The sequence below is a fragment of the Chelonoidis abingdonii genome, chromosome 6 (assembly GCF_003597395.2).
Source record: "Chelonoidis abingdonii isolate Lonesome George chromosome 6, CheloAbing_2.0, whole genome shotgun sequence".
Classification (NCBI taxonomy): domain Eukaryota; kingdom Metazoa; phylum Chordata; order Testudines; family Testudinidae; genus Chelonoidis; species Chelonoidis abingdonii.
In genome coordinates, this window is record NC_133774.1 from 78,880,951 (window position 1) to 78,894,998 (window position 14,048).

At 38.4% G+C, this 14,048-nt stretch overlaps 1 protein-coding gene across 2 annotated transcripts in view; it reads left to right on the forward strand.

Moving 5' to 3' along the window:
• The first annotated feature begins 3,160 nt into the window (after nucleotides 1-3,160).
• Nucleotides 3,161-14,048, forward strand: part of ZNF475 (zinc finger protein 475) — a 31,562-nt gene continuing 20,674 nt past the window's right edge. For both annotated transcript variants that reach the window (XR_012656127.1, XM_032790780.2), the window contains exons 1-2: nucleotides 3,161-3,256; nucleotides 13,436-13,560. The gene's annotated coding sequence lies outside the window, so the exon portion shown is untranslated. The remainder of the gene's footprint in view (nucleotides 3,257-13,435; nucleotides 13,561-14,048) is intronic.

Consider the following 14,048-nt stretch of genomic DNA (forward strand, 5'->3'; position numbering starts at 1 on the left):
AAATAGCTCTTACATAATTGACTCTACAATTAAAATTACTGGCATTGCCTAATCAGTAGCTAACACTGTATTATGCATTACTGGAGGAAGAAGTCTATGACATGAATAAAAGAGTGGATTAATGTCTTGATGCCCGTTTACCATCAGAAAAAGGCTAATTGCAGTGGCTGCCCTGGGACCTAAACAAAAATATAGAAGTCCAGCTTTGGATTTTAACTCTCCAAGGACCTGATTCTGCAAAGTGCTGGGTGCCCTCAGCTTTCATTGGCATTCTCACTGTTCTACACAGTTTTCAATTAAAAGACAAAAAATGTAAACTCTGTTCCTTCTAACATTACCACAGAAAAATATGTTTACAATATAGGAAATTTGGCTTTTAAACTGTTTTAATAGGAAAGTCACAGAGCATATCCCAGAAGAGGTAATAAAATCTTGAGCTATAAGGGAGAGTAAGAAAACTGGGTATCTGGGGCTTGCTGCTAGAGCTGGTTGTAACCTAGAATTCTGGTTTCATGGGAAATTCAGGCATTTTGATTTTTTCATTCCAAAATGAGAACAGAAAAAATCAAAATTTCCCATGGTACAAATTCAAAAGTTTTGTTTTGGAAAATGGCATTTCATTTCAACCTTTTCAAAATGTTTAGTTGTGATAAAATAAAAAACACTGTTTCAACTTTATCAACTCAGCTTTATGTTATATTAGATTATAATTTATAACATAATATAAAATTCCAAAAGGATTAGACAAATATTATGACATATCAGTTGAAATCTTTGACTTATATTTCATTTTTATTTTATATTATAAATTGGTAATTGGTTTTAAAATTGGTATTCTGACTAGTAAATTGGTAGTGTAGTTGATAAGTAATGTTTTACTTGGTAATCAGTTTGGCAATTGGTATTCTAACTAGTCATTTGTAATTGCTATTCTGATTGGTTTGGTGATCTCACACATACGCAGTGTGTGCAGTAAGAGAGGGCAATATTGTAAAAACCTACTTCATTATCTTCTTTACTTCATTGTTAGCAGCTGATAATTTCAACACAGCTCTGGTGCTTGGGTTTGTTTGCAACAGATCTTGTTGCTTAGCAGAACACAAAACATTGTTCTTGCCAATAACTTAAATAAATGGTGTCTATTAGGCATTATTTGCAAATTTTCAAAAACTGAGGGTTGGTTTTTTTATTAAGAAAGTTATGAAATTACTGTAGCACTCAGCGCTCATGTATAAGCTCTCAGCACTACTATAATGTGCATGTGCTGTGATAGGGATTGTTCCTACAGAAATAGGTTTATTTTCCAAGAAAAGTTTCAACTTTTTGGCAAAATATTGAATGCCTGTGGTTATGTTTGTTGTTATGTTTACTCAGATTAAATACAAGTTTAGTGTTTTGTCAAACCAAGATGTGGTTTGTGTGACGCATGGCTAGAAAGGGTTAAACATTCTGCAAAATAAATAACCCTCAAAAGACATGTGGGGAGATAGTGTTTGTGGTTTTGTGTATTTACTTATGTATGAGTAGGGTCCACAATGTAATCAACAGTCCCTGTCTATGCTGTATTCTGATAATTCAGAGGTCAAAAGAACATCCTAGCATTTAAATGAAAAGTAAACATGGGATATCTCGGTATTCATCTCTCTTTGAAATGTACTGTGAATAGTGGAGGAACAAGCAAATGGCCCTGTGTTAATTCATATAGCTACATAATGGTGATGGACCTCCTTCAAAGTCATCCTAATTACCTTTTGTTCCTTGAGGAACTCCAGCTTGTCAAAAGACATACAATTGTATAAAAGATCCTTGGGTCCTGATTCTGTCATCTCAGATCTGCTTAGGCTTCATCAGGGGAAGTTTGAGTCACAAGACTAAGGTCCTAGTTATGCTGGTACACCCTAAATATGAGATTTGGACATTGGACTATAACCTATGAACTATTTCTGAAAGAACTCTATACAACTACACCATCTCTGCTATGACTTTGCACCTCAATTAATCAAACTCAGGTCTATATGTATATTGACAGTTTAACCATTCTCTCTTATGTTTTTTAATAAATTTTAGTTTAGTTAATAAGAATTGGCTGTAGTGTGTATTTGGGTAAGATCTGAAACATTCATTAACCTGGGAGGTAATGTGTCTAATCCTTTGGGATTAGTAGAACCTTTTCTTTTATATGATGAAATAAGATTTACAGAAGTTTTCATCATATTTGACGTGGGTACCTGGATGGAAGCCTGAGGCTGGATCACTTTAAGGGAACTGTGCTGTTTGGACTTCTGAGTAACCAGTAAGGTAATAAAGAAGCTGTTTTATGTTGGCTTGGTAAATCTAAGTATTGGACTATCCAGCAGCTTTATGGAGATTGGCTGCCCCCTTCTTTGCAATTCACCCTAATTGAGTTACCATAGCTGGCTCCCCACTAGGACTTCAGTCACAGAGGCATAGTCAGTCAGTGGGTTTTGAAGAGATCTGCAGGGCCCTCAAGATAGAGTTAAGAAAAGCATCCAAGATCACCAAATATTTACAGGCAACTGTCCTGTGAAGAAGATTAGAGGGATAAAAAGCTGTACTTGCAGCCCAGAGAAACCAGTGTTGACGAAGACGTGTGCCCAGGAGGTTCAAGTCATGACACATGCACTGCTGACTGATTATGTAATTTAAGGGTATCCATCTACATGTCCTACCACACACTGACATCATACATGTTATAACTGTACAACAACTGGTAGGGGGCAGGTATTCCAGCTGCAGGTCCTCCTGCATCCTACACATCCGACCTCACCTCATGTAGGTCTGTGATTACTGATTATGGAGTATTTGCAGAGTGGGGAGAGTTCTGTTCCTTCCTCTTTACCTGGTGTAGGTCAATGATAAAGCACCAAGAGGGAAATCTGGAGCAACTTCCAGCTGCTGCACCCTCGCATCCCACTCCACTGAAGATGCTTATGGGAATTGCAAAGACTCCCTCCCATTGTTTTTTCCTGAACACACCTCCTGGTTCCTTTTTCTAACCAAACAATGAAGCTGGCCAATCAGCTTCTGAAAGGCTCTGTGAATTTACATTTGTTGACACGTTGCTGGGCAACACGTGGGAGACAAAAGGGAGATTCCTATTACCATAGCAACAGAAAATGCTAACCTTCCAAGCCCTGAAAGAGAGAAGGGACTGTGCTGCTGCCAGTTCCCTGCCCACTCCTGGATGCTCACAGCAGGGATCAGTATGTGGGGGATTAGGTGCTGAAATCACAAGGTAAGTCAGAAAAAGTTACACGTGCAGAGCAGGAAAAATGTGCTTTGTTTTGTGTTCTTCTAAATCTGCTGTTTAAGATGTGCACTTTTCTCTCTTTTACAAAGATGAACTTGAACCATAACTCTGGATCAGAACACTCCTGGTCTTAGGAAAGTTGGGATGTGGATCCAAACTGCAGCATGGCCCTTTAAACCAAAATAAATATTTAAAATAAATAGTCATTGATAGGTTTGTTTCATTACAAGGTTTACACTTCATCCAGCTCCTTCTGGCCTTTGGTTCAGATAATTCTGTTAATTTCTTTAAGGCACCAAGAGAGGAAAAACAGTGAAGTTTCCATTTTACCCACTGAACAAAGCAAACATGAAATTCCTGCTTATGACATTTGCAGTAAAGTGACATTAGAATCATAGAATCATAGGACTGGAAGGGACCTTGAGAGGTCAGCTAGTCCACACTCCCCCACACTCATGGCAGGACTAAGATGTTTGTCCAACCTGCTCTTAAAAATCCACGGTGATAGAGATTCCACAGCCTCCCAGGGCAATTTATTCCAGTGTTTAATCACCCTGACAGTTAGGAAGTTTTTTCCTAATGTCCCACCTAAACATCCTTACTGCAATTTAAACCCATTGCTGCTTGTCCTATCCTCAGAGTTTAAGGAGAATAATTTTTCTCTCTCCTCCTTGTAACATCCTTTTATGTACATTGTGATCCTTTATCTTGTTAGCCTTCACCAATCCTATTCAACTTATTCATAAATGATCTGGAGAAAGGGGTAAACAGGAAGTTGGCAAAGTTTGCAGATGATACTAAACTGTTCAAGATAGTTAAGACTAAAGCAGACTGTGAAGAACTTCAAAAAGATCTCTCAAAACTAAGTGATTGGGCAACAAAATGGAAAATGAAATTTAATATGGATAAATGTAAAGTAATGCACATTGGAAAAAATAACCCCAAATATACATACAATATGATGGGGGCTAATTTAGCTACAATGAATCAGGAAAAAGATCTTGGAGCCATCGTGGATAGTCCTCTGAAAATGTCCACGTAGTGTGCAGAGGTGGTCAAAAAAGCAAACAGGATGTTAGGAATCATTAAAAAGGGGATCGAGAATAAGAAGGAGAATATATTATTGTCTTTATATAAATCGATGGTATGCCCACATCTTGAATGCTGCGTACAGATGTGGTCTCCTCATCTCAAAAAAAGATATTCTGGCACTAGAAAAGGTTCAGAGAAGGGCAACTAAAATGATTAGGGGTTTGGAATGATTAGGTGTTTGGAACGGGTCCCATATATCATTACCTGTTAGGTTCACTCCCTCTGGGGCACCTGGCATTGGTCACTGTCAGTAGGCAGGATACTGGGCTAGATGAACCTTTGGTCTGACACGGTACAGCTGTTCTTATATTCTTATGTTCAGGGGAACTGTGTTGTGTAGCGAATTAAATGCAGGGCCAAGAGTTAAGAATATCTGAGTTATAATCCCATCTCTATTACCGTCTTGTTTTGTGGCTTTGGGTGAATCACTTAATCAGTCTGTGCCTCTGTATCTCAAGTTCAGACTCAGTTGATAGTACTTCCCTAACTCACAAAGATGTTATAAAAATTAATTCGTTAAGCCCTCATGCCAGGACATCAAGTCCAAAAAGCCCAGTGGGAAAGATTCCTGCAGATCTCCCAGTTTGGTGAGTGGAGATGGGGGAAGGATTTGGGTGGGACCCCTTGCCCCAAATTGATGAATTGGTGATAATTAGGCATGTGGCTTACTTACTGGGAAAGCACTATATTTATTTTGTGGAGCTCCCCTGTACAAGTCTCCTTGACAAAGCTTTAAATAGTGTATGCAAGTGAACACTGAAATTTAGAAACAGAAATATTACCTGATGTGTACAATAGCCACTGCTGGCACGTAAATTATTGATTGCACCAGATCACATTGAGGATCATCCAGTAGTTCTAATGATTAGCTGTATAGGTAAGGTGCTGATAAGTGGTTACCAGAAACCAATGTTTCCTATAAAATGCAAAAATGATGGCAAAATATAGTAACAAAAATACATATGCTCTTTGTTTAATTTTTTCTGAAGTACACTAAGTTTATGCAGATGTATGTAAAAAGAATCCCATCTAAGATTATACCTGATGGACTGATTGCCCAAATTATTATTTAACATAATTAGTTTTAATGCAAAATTACCAATTTTTTATTCCAATTGGAATTTTCATTAATCCAGTGACCTGGGACTTCACTGGAAAGAGGAAGGATTTTACTTCAGACCAGATGAAACTATTGTTTTATAGCACAGAGCTTGGATGTTTCTTCATTTAACCCATAATATCTGGGGGTATTTCATGCTGCTGCCCTATATCTTTTTTTCCATAGGCTCATGAAATGTAATAAAGCCCTTGTATCTGAAGAATTATAAGATAGGATACTAGATAGTGTAAACAAATAAATGAAAAACAACTTCAAACACAGGGAAAGAAAGAAAATGAGGAGAAAGCAAAGTCAAAAGTAGCAAATTGTGAAATCTCCAAAGCAGCATGGGAGCAATCAAGGACTCGATCCCGTAAATCTAATCTGTGGCATCCCACATTGGTCACTGCCACAGTCATTAAAAATGTCGACTTCATAGCAAAGAGACTGCACTGTGCTTGGTGCAGTAGCCCAGTTTTTTTAAAACAATAAAAAAACAAACTTTTAGGCTATGTTAAAGACACATCACTAACTTATGAGGTAGGACATCTAGTAAATGACTGATCTGCCACCTATGCAATGATCTTGTACTGTAATCCTGCCAGAGCTCATGTGGTGCCTGGCTGGCTTAGTATTTGGGCGCTGGCCTCCTAAGCACTGTTTACATACAGCAGGAGGACTCTTCCTTCTACAATATCAATGTCCCAGCAGGATATTAGGGAGTACTGTGTTGCTGGTTCAGATGAGATGTGAAACTGTGCTTTTAGCCATCTGTATTGATTAAGGATCACACAAAATTTTTAATAAAACATAGGGTTTTAAACTTGTCATCCAAGCGGTATTACACTTCAGGTAATTACATCTGTCTCCCTGAGTTTCCCCTAAAACTTCAATTCAATATGTTGTTCATCTTCATTTTCTTCCCTAAATTGTTGTTTGATGTTTCTGTATACTGTTATCTTTGATTTTAAGAACAGGGATATCCCGTTTAGGAACATAGGCATTGGCATATTGGATCAGACCATCTAGTCCAGGCGTTTTCAACTTTTTTCTTTCTGAGTCTCCCCACAACATACTGTAAAAATTCCAGGGCCCAGAAGGAGGAGGGGTTCTGGGATTCAGCTGCAGGGGGCACATTGGGCCCCCAGCTTCGTCCCCCTGGGGTGCACTGGGGCTCTAGGCTCCCAGCTTCAGCCCTGTGGGGGTGTTCTGGGTGTCTCTATGTCTCAAAACTGAGAATACCAGATTCAGGACAAACTGCTGAGAAATAGGGCAGATTCGTCCTAAACGGGTAGTTAGTCTATCATTAGATATACCAATTCCTGACTCTGCAACTGACCTCCTGTATGACCTTGGGCAAATCACTTCACATCTCTGTGCTGCTGTTTCCGCTCCCACCCTTTGTCTATTTTGTCTGTTTAGATTATAATCTCTTCAAGGCACAGACTGTCTCTTATTATGTATTTGTATATTCCCCTGCAGACGGGCCCTGAGCTTGTCCTGGGCCTCTAATTGCTACTGTGATATGAATAATGAATTATAATAATAATGTTCATGCCTCATGTGATGTTGGAAACATGACTGCAATTTTATAATTTCTATAAAACCCAAATGTGATGTCACAAATGAGATTATAAATTTTATTTTAGCCTGTCTGAGACCCCTTTCATTTTCATGGGTTAATGAGAAAATAAATATGCAGTCACAAGTGGGAAATGACGCCCTCAGACATCAAGTAAAGGATAAGCAGCAGGAGCAGATGAACTCTTACATGATGATGAAGGGAAAAGGCAACAGGCCAAATTCTACAGGCCTTATTAGGTGAAACTCCCATTAAATTCTGTGTGAGTTTTGACTGATTAAGGACTTAAGTGTGCAGAACTTCAAGTTAGTATTTATAAAACAGAATGTTTTTTGGAAGGTATGATTAATTTTACTTATTTTTCGTTTTATGGTTGAATAAGCAGTAGTCTATCCTGGCACCAGGAGACTTTATGTCATGTGATCTTCCAAAAGCTACACATTGTTTTGTGGTTGTGAATTGTCCATGTGGCATTCCTGCTAAGTGAAAAGGTGAAGTGTTGAGGATTACTAGCATTGGCCAATTTAATCCCTTGGACAGCATAGATGTGTTTTGTTGGCTAGAATTCAGTTAAGGAATCCAAACTCAGAAAATGGCCTGCTAATGGGGTTTGAGGGGTTGTTTACATAAGCGAATCTAGAGAGATTCCAAGTCCAACAGAGCCATGAAAGAACTCCACAACCATCAGAATAATAGCCATGTCAGTGAGTTATGCTCCTCCTGAACCTATTGGTGGAACCGTTTCAAACTGAATGCTTGACCCACACAGAACAGCTAAGAGAAAATAATATGTATTGGTTAAGATGCCATTGTTACAACTTTTGATTAGGATTAGTTAAAAAATTTGATATGCTACAGGTCCTATTCCCCATACAGAACAGGAAGGTGGGTGGTTGAACATATATTGATTACACACTTTTGATTCTGGGCTGTTATATATAAACTGTCACTCTCAGCCTGAAGCTGAACTAGCCATTTTATTCCACTTGTTTTTAATTGAATCAGACAAGTCGATTATTTTTAGAATTGCTGCTCTCCGTGGGAACTGCAGAGGGTCTCAGGTATGGGCTAAAAGAGCTATATAAGGGTACCTCCAGACTACCCGCTGGATCGGCGGGTAGCGATCGATCTATTGGGAATCGATATCGCAACTCATCTAGACGTGATATATTGATCCCTGAACATGCTCCCATCGACTCCGGAATTCCACCAGGGTGAGCGGCGGAAGCGGAGTCGATGGGGGAGCCGTGGCCATCAATCCCGGGCCGTGAGGATGGGAAGTAAGTCGAAATAAGATACGTCGACTTCAGCTACGCTATTCCCGTAGCTGAAGTTGCGTATCTTACATCAACACCCGCCCCCCAGTGTAGACCAGGCCTAAGATAGCAAACCATAACTGGTTTCCAATGTTGTATCATTTAGAAAAGAAAAAAATTTTATTTTACCTTTTACACAGAAACATTAATTCCACAACCTGAATGAATACAATGTATTTTATGATTTAAGCTAGACAAAGGGGGTTTTGAAGTCTTCAAGTACATTTTCAGTTCACACTGAATTTATATTTACTTTCTAACAAACAAATGTCAATTTGGCAGGAAGAAATGTAGACCAAATGGTGTAATCCCCATAAGGAAGAATAATTGTGTAAGTATTTCAACAGCAAGCTTGGAAATCCTATTGTTAATAGGTTGTTTATAGCTTCTTTTATTGTTTTATTCATTGTTAATAATAAAATAGCTTGAGTCAGACAACACTCTTCATGTGGGAGTCAGTGTATTGCTTGATGTTACTTTCAAATCCTTTCAGGCAACATAATAATCAATCTGACCTAAATCAGTAAATAGAAGAGAAGATGATGAGTACAACCTCACTAGGTTCAGAGACTCTTTGAAATTTAGCTGAACTTTCTGACATTCACTTCCCATGACTCTCCAACAACCCTTATTTCCTCCCATTGTGACCCATTGGTGTCTCCATTTCCTTCATCCCATTAAAAGGCCTTGGCTACCTTCCAACTTGTGTTCAATAAGCAGTCCTCCTAGGAATCCCTTTTCCATTATTTGAAAGGGCCATGTAGTTACAGCTGCCTTATTACTAGGCTTTGTTGGCCAATGAATTCAAATGAGTTCTGGAACCATGTGCTCCTGTTGTGGAGCACACCCCACCACACATTCAGTGATTAGAGTCATTTGTGGGGTGAAGAACTGAACCCCAGGGAAGTAAAAGCCAGAAAATTCAGACCCCTATGAAAGGTAAGGGGCTTGCAGACTCATTATATATACAACTTTTTTTCCTAAGCTAGATAGTTGGCAGGGAGTGGAGAAGTGGATGTTTTCCGCATTAAAGTGATGAGGCAAAAGTTCTTGCTCTAAAAAAGACCAGGCTTTCTGCAAACCCGCTAAGCTTCTTGTTTATTGTTGATTACTATAGTATCTGGAACTAACTTGTTTATAACCTTTGTATGGCCGTTAGTTGGTAGTAATTTTTCTTCACTGGACATTTCAGTTTCACACTCTTGTGATGAATTGGTGTACGCTGGCTAGCAACCCTTTTGATACTGCAGACAAAAATATCACAGTGACGTATTTTAATGTGCATAAGGACATACCGTACAAACATAGCCTCAAAAATTACAGGCTTTTACACCCTTGTACTTTACAATGTCATTATATAAGCTGTAATGATACCTCGGAATTTTAGAGAAGATGATGTTAAACTCGGAATATATATTTTCCCTAATGTGTTTGCAGGAGAGCTACCTGCATATTTCAAAATAGTTGTTCACAGTCACTTGTTCTTACAAAAATTACAGATTTGCTTTGATGGCATTCACAACCCCTTGTACTCACTCTCCCCAAACTTTTGCATGAGCCAATTTGACTTTGTCAGAGTGAGAGAGTGTCATGATATCCTGGGAATACACAGCCACAATCCATACCAGTAGTGTTAGTGCAACTAACTTGACAGCTATTTGTGAGACTGGCAACAGAAAGAATAACATGCAACTCTGGTGACCACTCATATTTTTATTACTTTTTATCTGTTTTACACTAGCCCCACGAGGCCTTAGTTAGTGGTCGGTCCCTGACAGTTCCTGCACTAAAGTGCATACAATCTGTGCTAAATTTACCCATGTGCAGTGGGCCAGTGCAAGGCCTATGCTCTGCTTTAGCCACACTGGAAGACTAAAGTGATGCAAAAGCATTGTCTTCATCTTCCATTGAGGAGTGAATATCACTCCCAGTATGAATAGCAAATTGCAAAACCCAAATGCATGAAGCAATAGTCCCAGCAAATAGTCTGTGAGAAACCTCTGGCCTGGAATATGTCCCGTTAAAATATTAAGGGTGGGGTTAGGTCCAGAAAAGCGATCCTACTTTGGCTTTTGTTATTTTTGTGTTTCTGTTACTAGTTAATGGCAAGGATGACTAGGCCCCTGCATTTGAGTTCTTCTTATGTTGTGTCTTTAAGTACTCAATACCACTAAGTAAAAATTATCAAATAATTTTGAATAACTAACAAATTGATAAAAGTCTAACTCTCTGTGGATAACTTGCAAACAGAAAAGGGAGCTAAATTTGTCAAATAGTGTGTTGAGAATGGTATTCACATAGCTCACCTTGCATTTAGTAGGACTTACATGTAAAGTATATACATATATCAAGGGGACAATTTACAGAAACTATAAGAAAGGCAAAAATCCCAATGCTGAAACATGTTGGGAGCTGAATTCTTGAAGATGAATAGCCACGTCCTTTGCTTCAGAATTTGCTCCTTCTTGTGAGTGGCCAGAGCCTGACTCTGGGGCCATTAGGAAGGAGAATGGTCAAATAGTTGGAAGATCTAGATTTTATTCCTGGCACTGCCACAGATTTGCTATGTGAGCTTGTGTCAGTCACGTAACTGCTCTGTGCCTCAGTTTCTTCATCTGTTAAGTAGGGATAACAGTGCTTATCCTACATGCTTGTTGTGAAGCTTAGTTCATTCATGTTTGTAAAAGGCTTTGAGATCTTCTGATGTCAAGTACTACAAAGGTACATAGGATTAGGGTTGTTAAATATGTAGATGCAGCAGAAAATGCATTTATCTGAGATGGTATTTCACTGATTTTAACAGATTTGGTGTTCAGAGCATACGACTGGTTGTTAGGAAGTACACAGTTCATTTTTTGTCTATTCCACTGACACTCTGAAGCTTTGGGCAAGTCACTTAACATCTCTTTATCAGTTTCCCTAGCTGTAAAATTGGGACAATAAAGCTTAGCTTTCAACCAGTGAAGTTTAATTAATCAATGATTTAGTGTTTTGAAATTGTGGAGCAAATTGAAATTTGATATAAATGCTAAGTAGCAATCTCATTAAAAGCTGCTGGGATGTTCATTGTGCTTGGTATTGGTCATGGCAGTGAATGGTCTCTTATGGCCAAGTGCTAGCAATATATTTCATGATGGTTGCAATATAAGTGATTACATTAATAAACAGGAACACCCCACACCTATATTTGAATACTTAAATCAACACTTAAGCATGGAAAATGGGCAATTTCTTCAAAATCTAAATATCTTCTTAGAAAATGCCTGTTTTACGCATTTAAATGTCTATCTGAGTATCCAGCTGTGGGATCTAAATGTTCTAGTAATGATTCTGATCATGTGAGTCATTTAGCATTTCATGTGCAGTGCTGAACCCTCTGAACTCCTAGTGAAGTAAGGCATATTGACGGTGCTTGGTAGCGCAGCTTATACAGTGCAGTTTTACTCTGAAAAGTGACTCTATAAAAAAAGCACCATGTATCTCTGTTTATTGTGCTTCTTTGTTTTTAATGCCTCCATTTCATGCATATTCCATTTTCTATGTTTATAAGTAAAACTTGCAAGTCCCTCTTGGGTTCTAAAAGTCAAGTTGGGTTCTTCTTCCTGTATATGCATCACCTCCATTAATAAAGTTCATCTTCAATCAAATTGCTGAAGCATATCTGAGAGCAGAATTTGGCCCTGCTGTTAGAATGGGTGTCATAACTATAAAGGGATGGGTAACAACTCTCCTGTATACAATACTATAAAATCCCTCCTGGCCAGAGTTCACCAAAATCCTTTTACCTGTAAAGGGTTAAGAAGCCCAGCTAACCTGACTGACACCTGACCCAAAGGACCACTAAGGGGACAAGATACTTTCAAATCTTGGGGAGAGGAGAGAAGGATTTTGTTTGTGCTCTTTGTTTTGGTGGTGTTCACCCTTGGGACTAAGAGGGACTGGACATCAATCCATGTTCTCCAAATCTTTCTGAACAAGTCTTTCATATTTCAAACTTGTAAGTAACAGCCAGGCAAGGCGTGTTAGTTTATCTTTGTTTCCTCAATTTGTGAATGTTCCCTTTGCTAGAGGGATGTTTATACCTGTTTTGTTATAACTTTGAAACTAAGGCTAGAAGGGGTTCCTGTGAGCTCTTTGAATCTGCTTACCCTGTAAAGTTATTTTCCATCCTGATTTTACAGAGATGATTTTTACCTTTTCTTTTTAATAAAACCCTTCTTTTAAGAACCTGACTGATTTTTCCATTGTCCCAAGACCCAGGACTTTGTGTCTTTTATCACTTTGTAACCATTTGATTAGGATATTATTCTCAAGCCTCCCCAGGAAAGTGGGGGTAAGGGCTTGGAGGGATATTTTGGAGGAAGAGGAACTCCAAGTGGTCCTTTCCCTGGTTCTTGTTAAATCAGTTGGTGGTGGCAGCATACCAGGTTTTAACCTACACTGATAGAAATAAGCTTAGGGGGCTTTCATGCGGGTCCCCACATCTGTACCCTAGAGTTCAGAGTGGGGAAGGAACCCCGACAACTGGGTTTGCAATTCCGCTGATGATATGGAACTCAGAGGAGAATCCGGCTCCCACTCCCACAACTGTGCTGTGCTAACAGCTGCAGACATTAATGAAGATTTATTTTTGTCATTAAGGTTCCATTTCCACAAAGTTTCACTGAAAATTTCACTTTCAGGAAACTAAGTTTGAAAATTGAGCTCAAGGCGTGTCATAAACCGAAAAACTATAGTTCCAGCAGGAATCTGTATTTTTTATTAGTAGCCAACCTTTGTATAAAATTCATCCAAAATTAACAAAATATATGGTTGTGTGATTATTTTTTATTTAGTTGTTCCCAGAAACCCTTGCTAAAATTACGTCCTTTTATCTTGTATCAAAGGATGTACAGTTTGTTTTGTTGCTTTCTCCAAGGAAGTGTTATAATCCAAACTTCATTGCTAATTTAATTTCCCAGTTGCATGGTAAATTTAAAATTCAATTCAAGAAATACATGTAGTTCAAAACTTCATATTAATGGTTTTTATCTAGTCTGTCAGTTACATGTCTTGTATTCTTTTCTTTCATGCAGAATCACCTTCGTCAGCCAGAATGCTGTCTGGATTTTCGAATTTGTTACATCCGCGGCCATGAATTTGTTTTTCAGTCAACACTAAATCAGAAATGCTTGGAAGGATGATGTCATGGAGATAAAAAGTAAGTTACAGCAAGACATTAGTTTATATGTTACATATGCAAAAATGATCAAAATACAAATCTTAGATCAGATGGAATGGTCAATATTTCCTGTATTTTTCTTGAGATGAGGCACATAATATTTTTACCATGGTTGACTTCAAAGATGGAGTAGATTTTTTACTGCAAAACTGGATTTATGACAGGTCAATTTTTTCAGTATTTTTAACGTTCCTTTTGGGTGGTAGGGGCCTGATTCTCTTCTTACTTACTGATTTTACGTCAATATAACTCTATTGCCTACCACAGAATTACTTCAGGTTTAGACTAGTATAAGTGAGAGGAGACTTTGACCTTGCACTCTTATATATAGTTTCAGACACGGGTTGTGTAAAGGTTTTGTTTATCAAACTTAAATGTCATTGATAGTATTGTTGTTCCTTTAGTAAAATTGGGAAAGCATGGTAATCTTTCATGACCAAACTGCCCAACAGGTAAGTGGGTTGTGA